This window comes from Oryx dammah, unplaced genomic scaffold (genome assembly GCF_014754425.2).
Source record: "Oryx dammah isolate SB20612 unplaced genomic scaffold, SCBI_Odam_1.1 HiC_scaffold_19, whole genome shotgun sequence".
NCBI lineage: Eukaryota > Metazoa > Chordata > Mammalia > Artiodactyla > Bovidae > Oryx > Oryx dammah.
In genome coordinates, this window is record NW_024070203.1 from 48,181,858 (window position 1) to 48,197,786 (window position 15,929).

A 15,929-nucleotide genomic window follows, 5' to 3' on the forward strand; every position below is an offset into this window, starting at 1 on the left:
ATCCACTTTTTGCACACTCAATCCAGATGGCCAAGTAAGGAAAAATCACCGTTTTCTAAAACCCGATTATAGCCTGCCTCCCAGTTACCCCAACTGATCCCTGATCCCGGTTCCAGTCAAGTGTAGCTCCTGTGCAGAAATGTGGGGTGTTGGTTAAGATTATAGAATCAGAGCCTAAATAATACAGAAGTCACTAAATGGATTGGTTCTTTTCATCAAGTTGAGGAGGCCAGTGTCTACTGCTGTCCTCCCCGAGGATCAGTGTCAGCCCTCTCAGCTGTTTATCAAGAGAAACATGTGCTAAGTAGACCTTTGAAAATATGAAGCTGGTATTTTGTTATAAAGTCCATCTTTTATGTCTTTAAAGTGGGCTATTTATTCTGAAAAGATTTCTCTTTCTCTCTCCTAGTTCATTAAAAAAAATACAGAAACAAAAAAAAGCAAAGCAAAAGCTCTGTGTGAGTTCTTTTAGTGGACACCTTCTCGAGTCAAGGAGGTATAAATAATTTATGGTGCTTCCATTAGCGTCAACCAGAGTGTTATTACCTACAGTGTGCACTTGTCAGAGGAGCGTGAGCTCTGAGCTAATGATCTCAGGGTAGAGGTAGAGAAGGTTTCTATTGCTTTCAGTGAATGCAGATGTGTCCTGACATGTAATTTACCAATATAGATATGGAAATTAACCCAACCACAGAAGATAACTGTGATAGGAGTCTTGATATAGCATGTGATGTGGAGCCTTTCCCAGCACTTCTCTCATTGCCCGGCTTGATTAACCATCTGATGTTTCTTTAAGAGCATTTGTGAAGGAATAGGAATTGCCGCTGGCCAGGCTCTCTTAGAGCAGCCTTCTTTAATTAAGTCTCTCTGAAGGGATTCTGTCTGGTTTAATGAAATAGGTGTGAGAAGGAATCAGAACCAGCATTAAATACTTAGGAAACGTGTGTGTCCTGCTGACACTTCAAATCAAAATTTCTAATACTGAACTCATCCTCTCCCCAAACCTCCAACCTGGCTGAGCACTCCTTCGTGGCCACTCTTGCCTTCGCTGCTCTACCCGTGGCCACTCTCCTGGCAAAGGCCTTCAGAGTCTCTTCCCAGAATTATTAAAGCCGGCCCTTGGCTCACCTCTGAGGACCACTCATTTCATCTTGCTGTTGGCAGAGTTAGAGCCATAAAACCATCTCAGCTAATGCCACCTCCACTCAGAAATGTGGGAGGCACCAGTCAGAATGGTCATCATCAAAAAATGTACAAACAATAAATTCTGGAAAGGGTGGGAAGAAAAGGGAACCCTCTCACTCTGTTGGTGGGAATGTAAATTGATACAGCCACTATAGAGAACAGTATGGAGTTTCCCTAAAAAACTAAAAATAGAACTACCATATGACCCAGTAACCCCACTCCTGGGCATATATCTGGAAGGGATGAAAACTCTAATTTGAAAAGTTACATGCATCCCAATGTTCATTGCAGCACTATTTATAATAGCCCAGGACATGGAAGCAACCTAAATATTTGTCCGTTAACAGAAGAATGTATAAAGAAGAGATGGTACATGTATACAATGGAATATTACTCAAGCATAATAACGAATGAAACTGGGTCATTTGTAGTGATGCAGATGGACTTAGAGTCTTTTATACAGAGTGAAGTCAGAAAGAGAAAAATATCATATGTTAATACGTATATATGGAATTTAGAAATATGGTTCACATGAACCTATCTGCAGGGCAGGAATAGAGGTGCAGTCATGGAGAAGGTACATGTGGACATGGCGGGGGAGGAAGTAGGATGAACTGGGAGAGTAGGATTGACGTATATACCCTACTATGTGTAAAATAGTGGAAAGCTACTGAACAGCACAGGGAGCTCAGCCCAGTGCTCTGTGATGACCTAGAGGAGTGGGATGTGGCAGGGGGGAGGCTCAAGAGGCAGGGTGTATATGTATACATATAGCTTCCCAGGCAGCACAGTGGTAAAGATTCTGCCTGCCAATGAAGCAGACGCAAGAGACCTGGGTTCGATCCCTGGGTCAGGAAGATCCCCTGGAGTAGGAAATGGCAACTCATTCCAGTATTCTTACCTGGAGAATTCCATGGACAGAGGAACTTGGTGAGCAACAGTCCACGGGGTGTCACAAACAGTCAGACACAACTGAGCAACTAACACTGTGTGTGTGCGCGCATGTGTGTGTGTGCACGCATGTGTGTGTGTGTGCGCGTGTGTGTGTGATTCTTCTCAAGCCTCTTTCAGAAAGACTGGAGTTCTCCTTTGAACTTCAAGGGCATATTTTATTGCATAGATTTTGTGAGAAAATATACACCGAGTACCTATTGTTGTTCAGTCACTAAGTCGTGTCCGACTCTGCAACCCCATGGACTGCAGTATGCCAGGCTCCCCTGTCCTTCACTATCTCCCAGAGTTTGCTCAAATTCATGTCCATTAAGTTGGTGATACTATCTAACCATCTCATCCTCGGCTGCCCCCTTCTCCTTTTACCTTCAATCTTTCCCAGCATTAGGGTCTTCTCCAATTAGTTAGCTCTTCACATCAGGTGGCCAAAGTATTGGAGTTTCAGCTTCAGCATCTGTCCTTCCAATGAATATTCAGGCCTGATTTCTTTCAGGATTGACTGATTTAATTTCCTTGCAGTCCAAGGAACTCTCAAGAGTCTTCTTCAGTGGCACAGTTCGAAAGCATCCAGTAATATAGCACAGGGCACGTGCTGTGTGCTGTGCTGTGTTTAGTTGCTTAGTCATGTGCAGCTCTTTGCAACCCCATGGACCGTAGCCAGCCCGGCTCCTCTGTCCATGGGATTTTCCAGGCAAGAATACTGAGTGGGTTGCTGTGTCCTCCTCCAGGGAATCTTCCCAACACAGGGATTGAACCCACGTCTCCCGCTTTTCACTCACTAAATTAATAACTTAGTATTATTTCATATAATAATAAGTAATGATGATCTTGATGATTATGAGAATTATCATTAAATCCCTTAGAATAGTCCTTGATGTGTAAAAATTGCTTAGAAAATGTTAGTCTTCTCCCCTCTTTAAGTTGCTTATATTATTTAAATTATTTATTAAAAAATCCCCCAAATTATAAAAGGCTTTCCTTCTTAAAAGCTGCTGACATCATAGTTAACAACACACTAGGCTCTTTTTGTGCTTCTGTGTGGAATACTTGTCTTCTTGCTCTTCAGCTCTGGCTTGTCCCCGGGTCTCCTCTGAAGTGACCTCCTCATCAGGCAGCCCCCGACGGCTGCGCAGGGCCTTCCCTGTGGTGTGAGGGCTCTTCACGGGGCAGGCAGGGTTTCTCTGGTTGTGGCACAGGGGTTCTCTTGCTGCAGCACAGCGGCTCAGTGGTTGCAGCTTGTGGGCCTAGTTGCCCCAGGGCATGTGCAATCTTAGTTCTCCAATCAGGGAGGGAACCAGTGCCCCCTGCATTGGAAGGCGGATCCTTAAGCACTCAACCACCAGGGAAGTCCCCCTAATCACCCTTTCTAGCCTTCTTCCCCCTCCCATCTTCTCTAACTTCACTTTGTCCCCATTTCCTGATAGTGCTCAACTTGTTTGTTTGTAAGTTTGTATGTTATCATCTTCCCCTCACCCTATACTATCATATCCATGAAGGCAGGGGTCATGATGTTTTGTTTATCATCAGATCTTTATCTCCTGGCACAAGACCTGTCCCATTGTGTCACTCAATAAACATTGATTCAATTAATGATCAGTTTCGACCAGAACCAGATTTACAGAATTGACTTTTACATTCAGATGGTGAAAATGAGGACTGCCAAGAGTGGTCAGTAATGGAAAGGGCCAACAAATTAAATCTGAATGTGCTGAGCATTATGACTTTAAAAAAAAAAATTCTCATTGTGAAACTTGTACCATGTGGCTCCTAGAATACATTCGCATCTCTCTTCTCATGCATGACTTGACAAGCCATCATTACCAGATTCATTAATGACCAAGATCATTCTACTGGAAAACAAAATTATCATCCAATCCAAGCACTGAAAAGCTCCACGTTCTGTAGACTCTCCTGTAAGAAAACTCACAAGAGCCAAGCTTCAAAGATGGGAAGCTTACCTTTAAGTATGTTTGCACAGATTTATTTCTACTTCAATTTCAATTACCTACTTTCAATCTCTACTGAACACTATGGCATATCAAGTGCTGTATAGCCATACACAGGATCCTGAAGTTATCACATTTTCCAGATCAGAGTTACTTGCCTTGGAGAGTTAAAGGCTTGAAAGGAGGACTCAGAATGTTCTGATCATTACAGTTGCTCTGTTTGAGCACATTTCACATAGCATAAGTTCTTTGGAATATACTTTTATCCAGATAACATTCTTGAACCTCTCGGGATCCATTTGCAGGGACATTCAGAGAGGAAGGTATGTTTCCTACCAGCAACCATAACTGCTTTTACTGACACCTTCCACTCTGTGAATTATTGTTTAAAAGAGAAGCAAAACTCTCATCTCTATTATTTTTTAATGGTTTAAAGCAGGTAGGAAAGTATTATTTTTTAAGGGTGGGGTTCCCAATTAAATCAATTGCAGGCTTTGAAATTGATCCAGGTCAGGTGTCCTCTTCTTGACCCCCCGCTGTATGCTTGGTGCATTTTTATGTGTTCTCATCACCTCCTCCCTATACCTGCATTGCACACTCTCACAAAAGATGTATTCCTTGTGGATGAATACTCTGTTTTTCAGCTCTGAATTCCAAGGAATTTCTACATCCCAGACTATGTCTCACACCCTGACTAGCATACAGTAAGAGCTTACTAAATAACGATGAATGAATGAATGAGTAAAAGAATGAATGAGTTAGTCCATGACTTGGAGATCTTTCAATCAATTGTTCACGAATGTATAAGCTTCTTCACTTTCCTCTATTTTTTAGATGCCATTCTATCTACACAATAACACCTGATGAATCTATCACTGATACCATGTTGTGAAGCATATGGCTTCATATGAGATGCCAGGTAGCTCCAGATATGAATGTTTACTCAGTTTATAGAAAACTGTTCTTACGTTTGCTCTGTGCAGTAAGTACTTGGTGAGCAGGTCTTAAAGCTGTTCAGTTTAGTTCAGTCGCTCAATCGTGTCTGACTCTTTGCGACCCCGTGAACCACAGCACGCCAAGCCTCCCTGTCCATCACCAACTCCCAGAGTTTACCCAAACTCATGTCCCTTGATTTGGTGATGCCATCTAACCATCTCATCCTCTGTCATCCCCTTCTTCTCCTGCCTTCAATCTTTCCCAACATCAGGGTCTTCTCAAATGAGTCAGCTCTTTGCATCAGATAGCCAAAATATTGGAGTTTCAGCTTCAACATCAGTCCTTCCAATGAACACCCAGGACTGATCTCCTTTAGGATGGACTGGTTGGATCTCCTTGCAGTCCAAGGGACTCTCAAGAGTCTTCTCCAACACCACAGTTCAAAAGCATCAATTCTTCAGCGCTCAGCTTTCTTTATAGTCCAACTCTCACATCCATACATGACTACTGGAAAAATCATAGCCTTGACTAGACAGACCTTAGTTGGCAAAGTAATGTCTCTGCTTTTTAATATGCTGTCTAGGTTGATCATAACTTTCCTTCCAAGGAGTAAGCGTCTTTTAATTTCATGGCTGCAATCACCATCTGCAGTGATTTTGGAGCCCAGAAAAATAAAGTCTGACAGTTTCCCCGTCTATTTGCCATGAAGTGATGGGACCAGATGCCACGATCTTAGTTTTCTGAATACTGAGCTTTAAGCCAACTTTTTCACTCTCCTCTTTCACTTTCATCAAGAGGCTCTTTAGTTCTTCTTCACTTCCTGCCATAAGGCCACAGAATTTCTTCCTGATAATAAATAATGGCTCTTGTTTAAACTTAAATTAGTCAAGTGAGTCTGTTATCTAAAAAGAGATTTAGGGGCTTCCCTGGTGGTCCAGTGGTTAAGACTCCGTGCTTCTGGTGCCAGGAACACAGGTTCACTATCTGACTGGCAAACTAAGATCCCACCTGCTGCATGTTGTAGCCAAAAAATTTAAAAAGATCTTTGTAAAAAGCAGTGTTACAGGCCACACTTCTCATGAACCTAACTACTGAGGTGGGACACTTTTTTTTGTTGTTGGGATTTCAGTAAGGTGAATTCAATAAATCCACTGACACTTAAAGTAAGATATCAGCCCTCGATAGCCATGGCGTGCCTCGAACACACCATCCACCAGTGATAGCATTCCCTTTTCAGTGCCTCTTTTTGTTTTTTGTCAGGTGAAGGTGATATCACTACTGTTAATTTCTAGATTGGAGCAGAGGAGCAGTGGGCCCTAGCTCTAGGTATAGTCCAACATTACTTGGCTGTTACCTTCTTTCCATCCTTTACATCATAAGGGTGACATCAGGATTCACAGGCAAGATTCTGTCCAGTGCTTTTAAATGAACATGACAGATATCCAAATCATTAATCAATGAAATAGTAATATACAAGCCCATGCAGGTTGGTTTTGGTTTTATTCACATTTTCTCAGTTTAATTATTGCACATTCAGGTTTTCCAGGCTCTAATAAAGACCCTGTTGTTAAGAGACCTTTGGTCTTCCCTGGTAGCTCAGTTGGTAAAGAATCTGCCTGCAATACAGGAGACCCAGATTCCATCCCTGGGTCAGGAAGATCCTCTGAAAGAGAGAATGGCAACCCACTCCAGTCTTCTTGCCTGGAGAATTTCACCAACAGAGGAGCCTGGTGGGCTACAGTCCATGGGGTTGCAAAGAGTCAGACACGACTGAACAACTAACACTTTCACTTCTCATCAAGTCTTAGTTACGGCACTCAGGATCTTTAGTTGCAGCATATGGGATCTATCTAGTTCCCTGACCATGAATCAAACCCAGGCCCCCAGCACTGGGAGTATGGAGTCTTAACCACTGGACCACCAGGGACGTGCCAGGGCTATATTTTGACTTTCATGGGCCCTAGGCACATTTGCTTTTGTGGACCACTTCCTCTATTAAAAACATGTTTTAAATTATATTTTATGACTGCATTAGAATATAATTCAGGCAGGGATTATAAATGAGTTGTGATATTCATTTATTCTTCTGATTTTAAATGGATTTATGTATTTTTTAATAAATTTATTTGTTTTTGCCTGGGTCTTTATTGCTGTGCACAGGCTTTCTCCAGTTTTGTCGGCCTGTGGCTACTCTCTTAAGGTGCGCAGGCTTCTCATGCGGTGGCTTCTCTTGTTGCAGAGCAAAGGGCTCTAGGCACATGGGTTCAGTAGTTGTGGTACACGGGCTTAGTTGCTCCAAGGCATACGAAATCTTCCCGGACAAGGGATCAAACCTGTGTCCCCTGCGTTGGTTGGCATATTCTTTACCACGGGACCACCAGGAAAGTCCATGACTTTCAGTGAACTTAAAGTGAAAACGTTGGAAGTTCCCTGGTGGTCCAGTGGTTAGGACTTGGAACTGTCACTGCTGTGTAATCAAGTTCAGTCCCTAGTCAGGGAACTAAGATCCTGCAGCCATGTGGTATGGCCAAAAAAAAGAAAACATTTAGTGGGTCTCTAGCTGCAGTCCATGGGGTCGCAAAGAGTTGGACATGACTGAGTGACTGAACTGAACTGAGAAATGTTATAGTCCTGGGCACAGTGGGCATTATGCCTGGAGGACAGGGCAACTGAGTCCAGGAGAACGTGTTGTTCAGTCAGGAAGTCATGTCCAACTCTTTGCAACCCCATGGACTGCAGCATGCCAGGCTTCCCTGTCCATCACCATCTCCCGAGTTTGCTCAAACTCATATCCATTGCATTGATGATACCATCCAAGCATCTCATCCTCTGTCATCCCCTTCTCCTCCTGCCCTCCATCTTTCCCAGCATCAGGGTCTTGAATTTGGCCTTTCTTCATACTATCTTCTCTCTAGATAAAACAAGGTGAGACAGAATGGGAAAGTGTAAGGTGATACCTTGTGTCATTTCTTCCACCCCTAAGCTGCATGATTTTCTGCAAATTAATTTTCCTGAGTCTCGGCTTCCTCATAAACTGCAATTATTAGGATTTAAAGGAGACATATACAACATACTTTGCCTACCACCTGTTTTAAACCACTAAGTAAATGTAGCTATTAATAGTGACAGCAAGTGTAATATGTAGGAAAACACGTCCATGGAGTCCAAAGAGGTAGCTTCTAGTTCTGGTTTTGTTTTGTTTTTTAACGCATTGGCTGTGCAACCTTGAGGCAAACACTTAACCTTTCTGAGTCTTAGTTTCATCATCTGTAATCATATCCTCCCAGCCAACCTCACCAGATTGCTGAAAGAACAAATAAGATAATGGATGTAGAAACATGTTTATCATAGTTAACAGCATTACATACAGTAATTATTGTTATTACCAAAGAGGCTGAAAATTATGTAGAGGGAAGTGTCCAGTGCCTGGCACACAAAAACTATTTGGTAGCTGTTTCTTGAATGAATGCCTCACAACGCTTTCAGCATTCCACTGACTTCTCCACTGGTGTACTTAATGCTGAAAAGCATTGTAAAGGCAGCTCAAGACAAAATAACAAATACTTTATATGAGGAGATTGTAACTAATAGTCCTGAACTATAACTTTCACCAGTATGTATCTTAGAATGAAAGCTTCTGGTAGGTATTCTTTGTATTTTTATATCTTCCACATTTTCTATCCCAGTGTTTGTATACAATAGATAGTCAGCAAATGCTTAAAAATTGAATTGAACTTAGCCAATCACTTGCTCTTATAGCCAATCTTAATCTTTATTCATGCTGAAATACTCTTAATTCCATTCTTCCCCCCAAAGTTCTTCCTTTGCTCTTTGTGTAAGACTCTCAAATTAAGGGCTTTCAATAAATATTGCTTGAATGAGTAAATTAATGAATGTTTCCCAATTATTTTATTTTAAATATCTATTGTTAACCATACAGCTAGCAGATGTTGAGAAAATGATACTTCTGTATCATGAGAGATACAGTGTTGTTGTTCAATCACTAAATCATGTCTGACTCTTTACCACCCCCTGGACTGTAGCCCACCAGTCTCCTCTGCCCATGGGACTTCCCAGACAAGCATACTGGAGTGGGTTGCCCTTTTCTTCCCTAGAGGATCTTCACAACCCAGGGATCAAACCCTGTCTCCTACATTGGCAGGCAGATTCTCTACCACTTAGCCACCAAGAAGCCCAACCAGGGAGATACAATAGAATAGTTAACATTTATATGGTATCTTAATCAAATCAGACTTCAGAATTCCTCTTATGATTCTTGGATGGATGAATCATCATAAAAGTCCACTGGACCTTTGAGAAGAATCAGGACCAAATTTGGGAGTTTCTCAGTGATGGAACCAGGCCTGCATGCTCTTCTCCCAGCTTTGGAGTTCAAAAACAGTGTTCAAAAACAACGTGCTCAAGTGTAAAGAATGCTCACGCCAGCTTGTCAGTATCACACAGCCTGCTGAATCTTTGAAGCTGTGACCACTTGCCTGTTACAGGAGAGAGTCTTTGGAGAATTAGTAGTTGGTGCATTTTGTGAAAATCGCTCCTTTAACAGCATCTGAGAATAAATTGGCATCTCAGCGGTGCAGCTGTGATGATAATTGACTGAAGTTCTCAGCAGAAAGGACACTGACCATCTTTCTCCAGCAAATAGCTCTGTCAGAAAGCCCCCATTCCAAACATCACCCTCCATCAGCCTTTCAAAGGTAGATCTCTTTCACTGGCTTTCTTTGATGTGCATCATTTACAGTTTTCTCCTTTCCTTCATCAGTGCAAATGGGGTGTGGTTATCGAGTGTGTGGCGGTAGAGTCCCTTGATTGGTATTTGAATGTTAATCAGCTTTCATTTGGGGGGAAAAAAAAACTGAAAGCAAGTCTTTCTATTTCATTTATAATTTGTGGAAGTGTCTGTGACTCTTATTTCTGCCCTGAAAATGACTGTCACTTGTAAATTGTCCTGAGTGGTATATAATAGTTAATTACAGCAAGACATTCTACATGGAACAGAACAGTTTTTCAAAACAGAAACTTTTATCTTGCCATGAAAAATATAACGTAGAGTCAAAATGTGGTCTTCAACTTGGATCTAACCTTATCTTATTAGCACAAAGAAATTCAACTATCAAGGAGCAAAGGCTGTCTTGGCATAGAATCTTCAAAAATGTGCAAAAGGGTTAGCTTAGCACTGACCACAACTTTTACTTTTCTCCACGTGGGCCAGCTCTCTTCTGCATCTATTTAAAGGGTCATGTCTCCTCCACATATAGACTGTGTCTGCATGTCCTTTTTGAATTCCCAGCACCTCCCCAGGCACATGGTAGGAGCTCAGTAAGAGTTCTTTGGCTGAGTGGATCACATAAGCTCAGCTGTGTGTCCTGAACTGGCTAATACCCATGCTTGGCTTAACCCAGATCAAGTTCTGTCCTCTTCTTAGAGCCCTCCAGTCACTTCCACATCCCACGATGCCACTCGAGGGGTGTTGGTAACAACCTTTATCTTCAAAACCCTCATTCATTAAAATCTGCACTTCAAAATGATCCAGAATGGCCAGCGCTTCAGTGTAGACATTTCCTCTCCCTCCATAGGCGGGAGAACCATACGCCGTGCAGGTTGGGGCTGCTTCATTTATTTGTGACCAAGAGACACAAATACAAGGGACCACCACCCTGGAGCAGGTTGCCATTTCCTTCTCCAGGGGATCTTCCCAACCCAGGAATTGAACCCGGGTCTCCTTCATTGCAGGCAGATTCTTTCCCATCTGAGCCACCAGGGAAGCCTGTACCACCAAGAAAGTCTCCTGAAACTCCTGTTTACTGATAGATAATATGTTGCCTGCAGTTTTGACCAGTTTGGTATTCCATGAGCTAGACCTAGCGCATATAGCCTTTTCCTTATTTCCAGAAGAAGCATCAGTGGGCAAGTGTGGACTGGCCTGTGCATGTTCAGTCATATCCTCAATTTACAAATGAATTCAGGTTATTTGCTCTTTTGTCTGTTAAACATTGTCTTTAATTTTTTTCCCCTTTAGTTTGTGTAATTTGTATAATTCTCATTTTTTAAAAAAGTCTTCAGCACTGCCCCAAATTATTTAGGTAATGTGACTTTGCCAGGGTGAGCAGGACTAGTTGGAGGCATTCCACAGCTGTTGAAGATATCTTCAAATGAAGTACAAGGCTCCATTCTGTTCCAACCATTGATGAACAAAAGTTCAGCCTGTCTGAGGTGGCCCTGAGTGCAACTCGCCCACTGGGACATCCTGATAGACTATCGGCAAGTACAGTTTCCACCCAAGTCTGTAACTAAAGCTTCTCCCCTCCCACCATACCTGAATAGCAGACAAGCCCAGCCTTGGGAGTGCACCCCAGCCCCAACCCACCAAAAGTTTATCATCTCTGGACTTCCCTGGTGCTGCAGTGGATAAGAATCTACCTGCTAATGCAGGGGACATGGGTTCAGTTCCTGGTCCAGGAAGATGCCTCTAGCCTCAGAGCAACTAAGCCCATGTGCCACAAACTACTGACACCCAAGCATCCTAGAGTCTGTGTTTCACAAGAGAGGCCACCACAATGAGAAGCCCGCACAGTGCAACTAGGGTAAGCCCGCATGCAGCCGTGACGATACAGCAGAGCCAAAAATAAATAAGTACATAGTCTATCATCTCAAACATGGCAAGGTAGATGCCTAGACCTGGAGGAAGAAAGTTGTTCAGAGGTAGAGCCGTGACAGGGCTTCCTGGTGGCTCAGATGGTTAAGAATCCACCTGCAGTGCAGGAGACCCAGGTTTGATCCCTGGGTCAGGGAGATCCCCTGGAGAAGGGAATGGCTACCTGCTCTAGGAGATGGTGAAGGACAGGGAAGCCTGGCATGCTGCAGTCTATGGGGTTGCAAAGAGTCCGACACGACTGAGTGACTGAACAGCAATAACAACCCACTCCAGTATTCTTACCTGGGAAATCCCATGAACAGAGGAGCCTGGTGGACCACAGCACATGGGGTTGAAAAGAGTCGGTCACAACTAACCAAATGAACAACAGAACCACGACAAGACCAGACAAGCAGGTGAAATGTTTACATCATGGATGAGGCTCTTATTCGGCTTCTAGAACCAAACAACATCTGTCACGGTTGTTTGGGGCCCAGAAACCCTCATCACCTCCAAGTCACATATAGGAGGGGGCAGGCCCAACAGGGACACCATCTGTGTGCCAGGGCCTTGGGCCAAAAGGCCTGGCACTGTGGGCCTCATTCCACTCCACTCAGTCTGCAATGAGGCAAAATTTTGGAACAGACAAGCAGAATTTTCCTCCTGTCTCTCATTTACCTAACCCATCACAACGTCCCAGCAAACACACAGCTGGTGCTTTCATGAGCCTGTGGAGCTTCTTTCTAGGGAGAACCTCTAATCTTAGGCTCACCTCCTCCCGAGCTGCCCCTTCAGAGAACAATGTGGATGGCACTGCGGTTTTCCGCAGAGGAACACACTGCTCCTGCTGGGCCTTTGCTGCATCATCAACCACAACCCAGCTAGGGACCTCCTGCCACAAGGCTCAGATGACAGATTATCTTCCCAGGCAAGGATAGGAGAGGCCCATCTTCCAAGGGGGAAAAAAAATAAGGCAGCTTCGTCTTCTGCCTCCCATCCACGCCCTCTTAGCTTTGACTCTTGCTCCTCAAAGTTCCCGCAATGGACCGGGAACAGCAGCATCACCTGGAAGCTCCATAGCTTTGCAGCATCTCAGGTCCACCCACCCATGGACACAGAATCAGAATCTGTACTTTTAACAAGATTCCCAAATGATTTCCATGCACAGTCAAATTCAAGAAGCCCCATTCTAAGTCTTCTGTTCATAATCAGATGTGTGATTATTTTAGATTTGCTTCAGATAGAAAGAAATCTCTGCTTCTTTCAAATTTCAGAAGGAAAAATAATGAAGACACTCAAACATCTGTAGACTGACAATCACAACTGCACAGAAGTCGATTGTCAGGACTTCCCTGGTGGTCCAGTGGTTAAGATTCCAAGTTTCCAATGCAGGGGGCATAGGTTTGATCCCTGCTGTGGGAACTAAGATCCCACATGCCATGTGCCTCAGCCAAAAACAAAAATTGAAATTAATTGTTAACATTAGCAGTATTATGCAGAACTCTGGTTACCTTTGCTCTGCCCCCAGCTCAGAGAGGTTCTGAGAAAAAACCCTGTGTTTGTTAAGTACAAGCACCCAGAATATGGAGTGGAGCATTTTCTCTGACCCCAGTCCACCCTCCGAGCGAGGGGAGGCACTAGTCTTTACCTCCACCTTCTGCTGCATCTGAGAAGAGCCAGTGAAAACCACTGGGAGCTTCCCTGTCACTCAAAGGCCATTAATTTTTTACAAGATGAAAAGTACTTTTTCCAAAAATAAAACCCAGAGTTATCATTTCAGTAGGCTGGGGAAATGTACATTCCTTTTTATAGCTGCGAATGAGAGCAGTTCCATAACAATTCTAAATTTCTTCTTCTAATGCTGCAGTATTCTCTTCTTAAAAGAAAAAAAAATGTAGTAAGGCACTCAGGTGTCCTTTAGAACCTGAGCCACACTTGTGCCCATCAGCGCTCTCATCGGTTTCCTCCACAGCCGGCGATGATTTCGCCCATGTACCTGTCACCTTTATCTCTCTGGCCCTCGGGTTCTCCGTTTGCGATAAGCTGTTATAAAAGTTCACATGCCTTCCGGGGTCCCCCATGGAATGAAAGTGAGTGAGGGGATGAGGAGGGACTTACTGCCAAGGGAGAACTTGGGTCATCTCTAGGTGACCATCCCAACTCATTACGTGGTCCTGTTTGGATTACACAGAGCTGACTCGTCCCATCTTCACTGTAGCAGTTCTCAAGGGCCAAGTGTGTGTATGTGTGTGTGTGTGTGTGTGTGCGTGTGTTCATCACTGCCCTGCACTCAGGGGTCCTCTGCCACAGGGGGCAGTAATGAGACCGCAGGACCCACTGCATTCTCTGGATTCCAAACAAGATGGTCTGCTGGCAGAGATCCCCAGGGAGCAGCTTGTTTATGTTTTGTTGTTGTTGTCTTGTCCTACACAGTATTTTAAGAAATGTTTGAATTACTTGGAACATTTCATTGTTGTTCAGTCATGTCTGACTCTTTGCAACCCCATCGACTGCAGCACGCCAGGCTTTCCTGTCCTAGATTTCCTTTAGGATTGACTGATTTGATCTTGGAATATTTAAAAATCAGGAAATGTCACTTTTTAAAAATCTATATTTCTGGCTTCCTTTGAATTGGAGAATCTGAAGACACCCTCATTTCCTGTGGCAGCAGTCAGCTGAATTTGTAACCACAGCCTTTAGACACTGTCTCTGCTCCCCACCATCCCCCCTACTCCCCAGAGTCTTCCTCTTCCCCAGGCCTCTCTCCTGATTCACTCCTGGTTATGACTAACCTGGGCCTGGAAGGCATTCCCATCTCCAAGCGCTTTTTACATCCTGATGAGAAACTGGGTTCCCTATCAGGGCTGGTATGTGAGAGCCTGAGAACACGGCTGAGAACATGGTCCACTTGATCTGGAGCCAAAGTATTGGAGTTTCAGCTTCAGCATCAGTCCTTCCAATGAATATTCAAGACTGATTTCCTTTAGGATTGACTGGTTTTATCTCCTTGCACTCCAAGAGACTCTCAAGAGTCTTCTTCAACACCACAGTTCAAAAGCATCAATTCTTCAGCTCTCGGCTTTCTTTATAGTCCAACTCTCACATCCATACATGATCAAAGCACCAAAGTGTTTCCTTATCTCAGAACATCAGGTTTTGAAAAAAAAAAAAAAGGAATGCACTGGGAAGAAAATTAAGCCACCACGTGGTGATAATACACAGCAATTAAATGGGGTGCCAGCCACCAGCAAGGATCTAATGGCAGTTCAACACGCAGATTTCTCTTGCTGTCAGTCCTCCTTTGGGCATCCCCCTGGCTCCAGCCTCCCTTGGGAATGTCCTGCTGTCCATACTGAGGACCTTCTGGATGCAGACACTTTATATCCTCACTGATATGGCTGCAAGCATGCTCTTCAGTTTAGTTGCTCTGTCGTGTCTGACTTTGCAACCCCCATGGACTGCAGCATGCCAGGATTCCCTGTCCATCATCGACTCCCGAAGCTTGCTCAAACTCATGTCCATAAAGTCGGTGATGCCATCCAAGCATCTCATCCTCTGTCATCCCCTTCTCCTCCTGCCTTCAATCTTTCCCAGCATCAAGGTGTTTTCAAATGAGTCAGTTTTTCGCATCAGGTGGCCAAAGTTCTGGAGTTTCAGATTTAGCATCAGTCCTTCCAATAAATATTCAGGACTGATTTCCTTTGCGATTGACTGGTTTGATCTCTTTGCAGTCCAAGGGACTCTCAAGAGTCTTCTCCAATACCACAGTTCAAAAGCATCAATTCTTCAGTGCTCAGCTTTCTTTATAGTCCAACTCTTACATCCATACATGACTATTGGGAAAACCATAGCTTTGACTAGATGGACCTTTGTTGGCAAAGTAATGTCTCTGCTTTTTTATATGCTGTCTAGGTTGGTTACGGCTTTTCTTCCAAAGAGCAAGCGGTTTTTAGTTTTAAGGCTGTAGTCACCATCTGCAGTGATTTTGGAGCCCTCAAAATAAGAAGTCTGTCACTGTTTCCATTGTTTCCCCATCTATTTCCCATGAAGTGATGGGACCAGATGCCATGATCTTAGATTTATGAATGTTGAGCTTTAAGCCAACTTTTTCACTCTCCTCTTTCACTTTCATCAAGAGGCTCTTTAGTTCTTCTTTGCTTTCTGCCATAAGGGTGGTGTCATCTGCATATCTGAGGTTACTGATGTTTCTTCTAGCAATCTTGATTCCAGCTTGTGGTCATCCAGCCCATCATTTCACA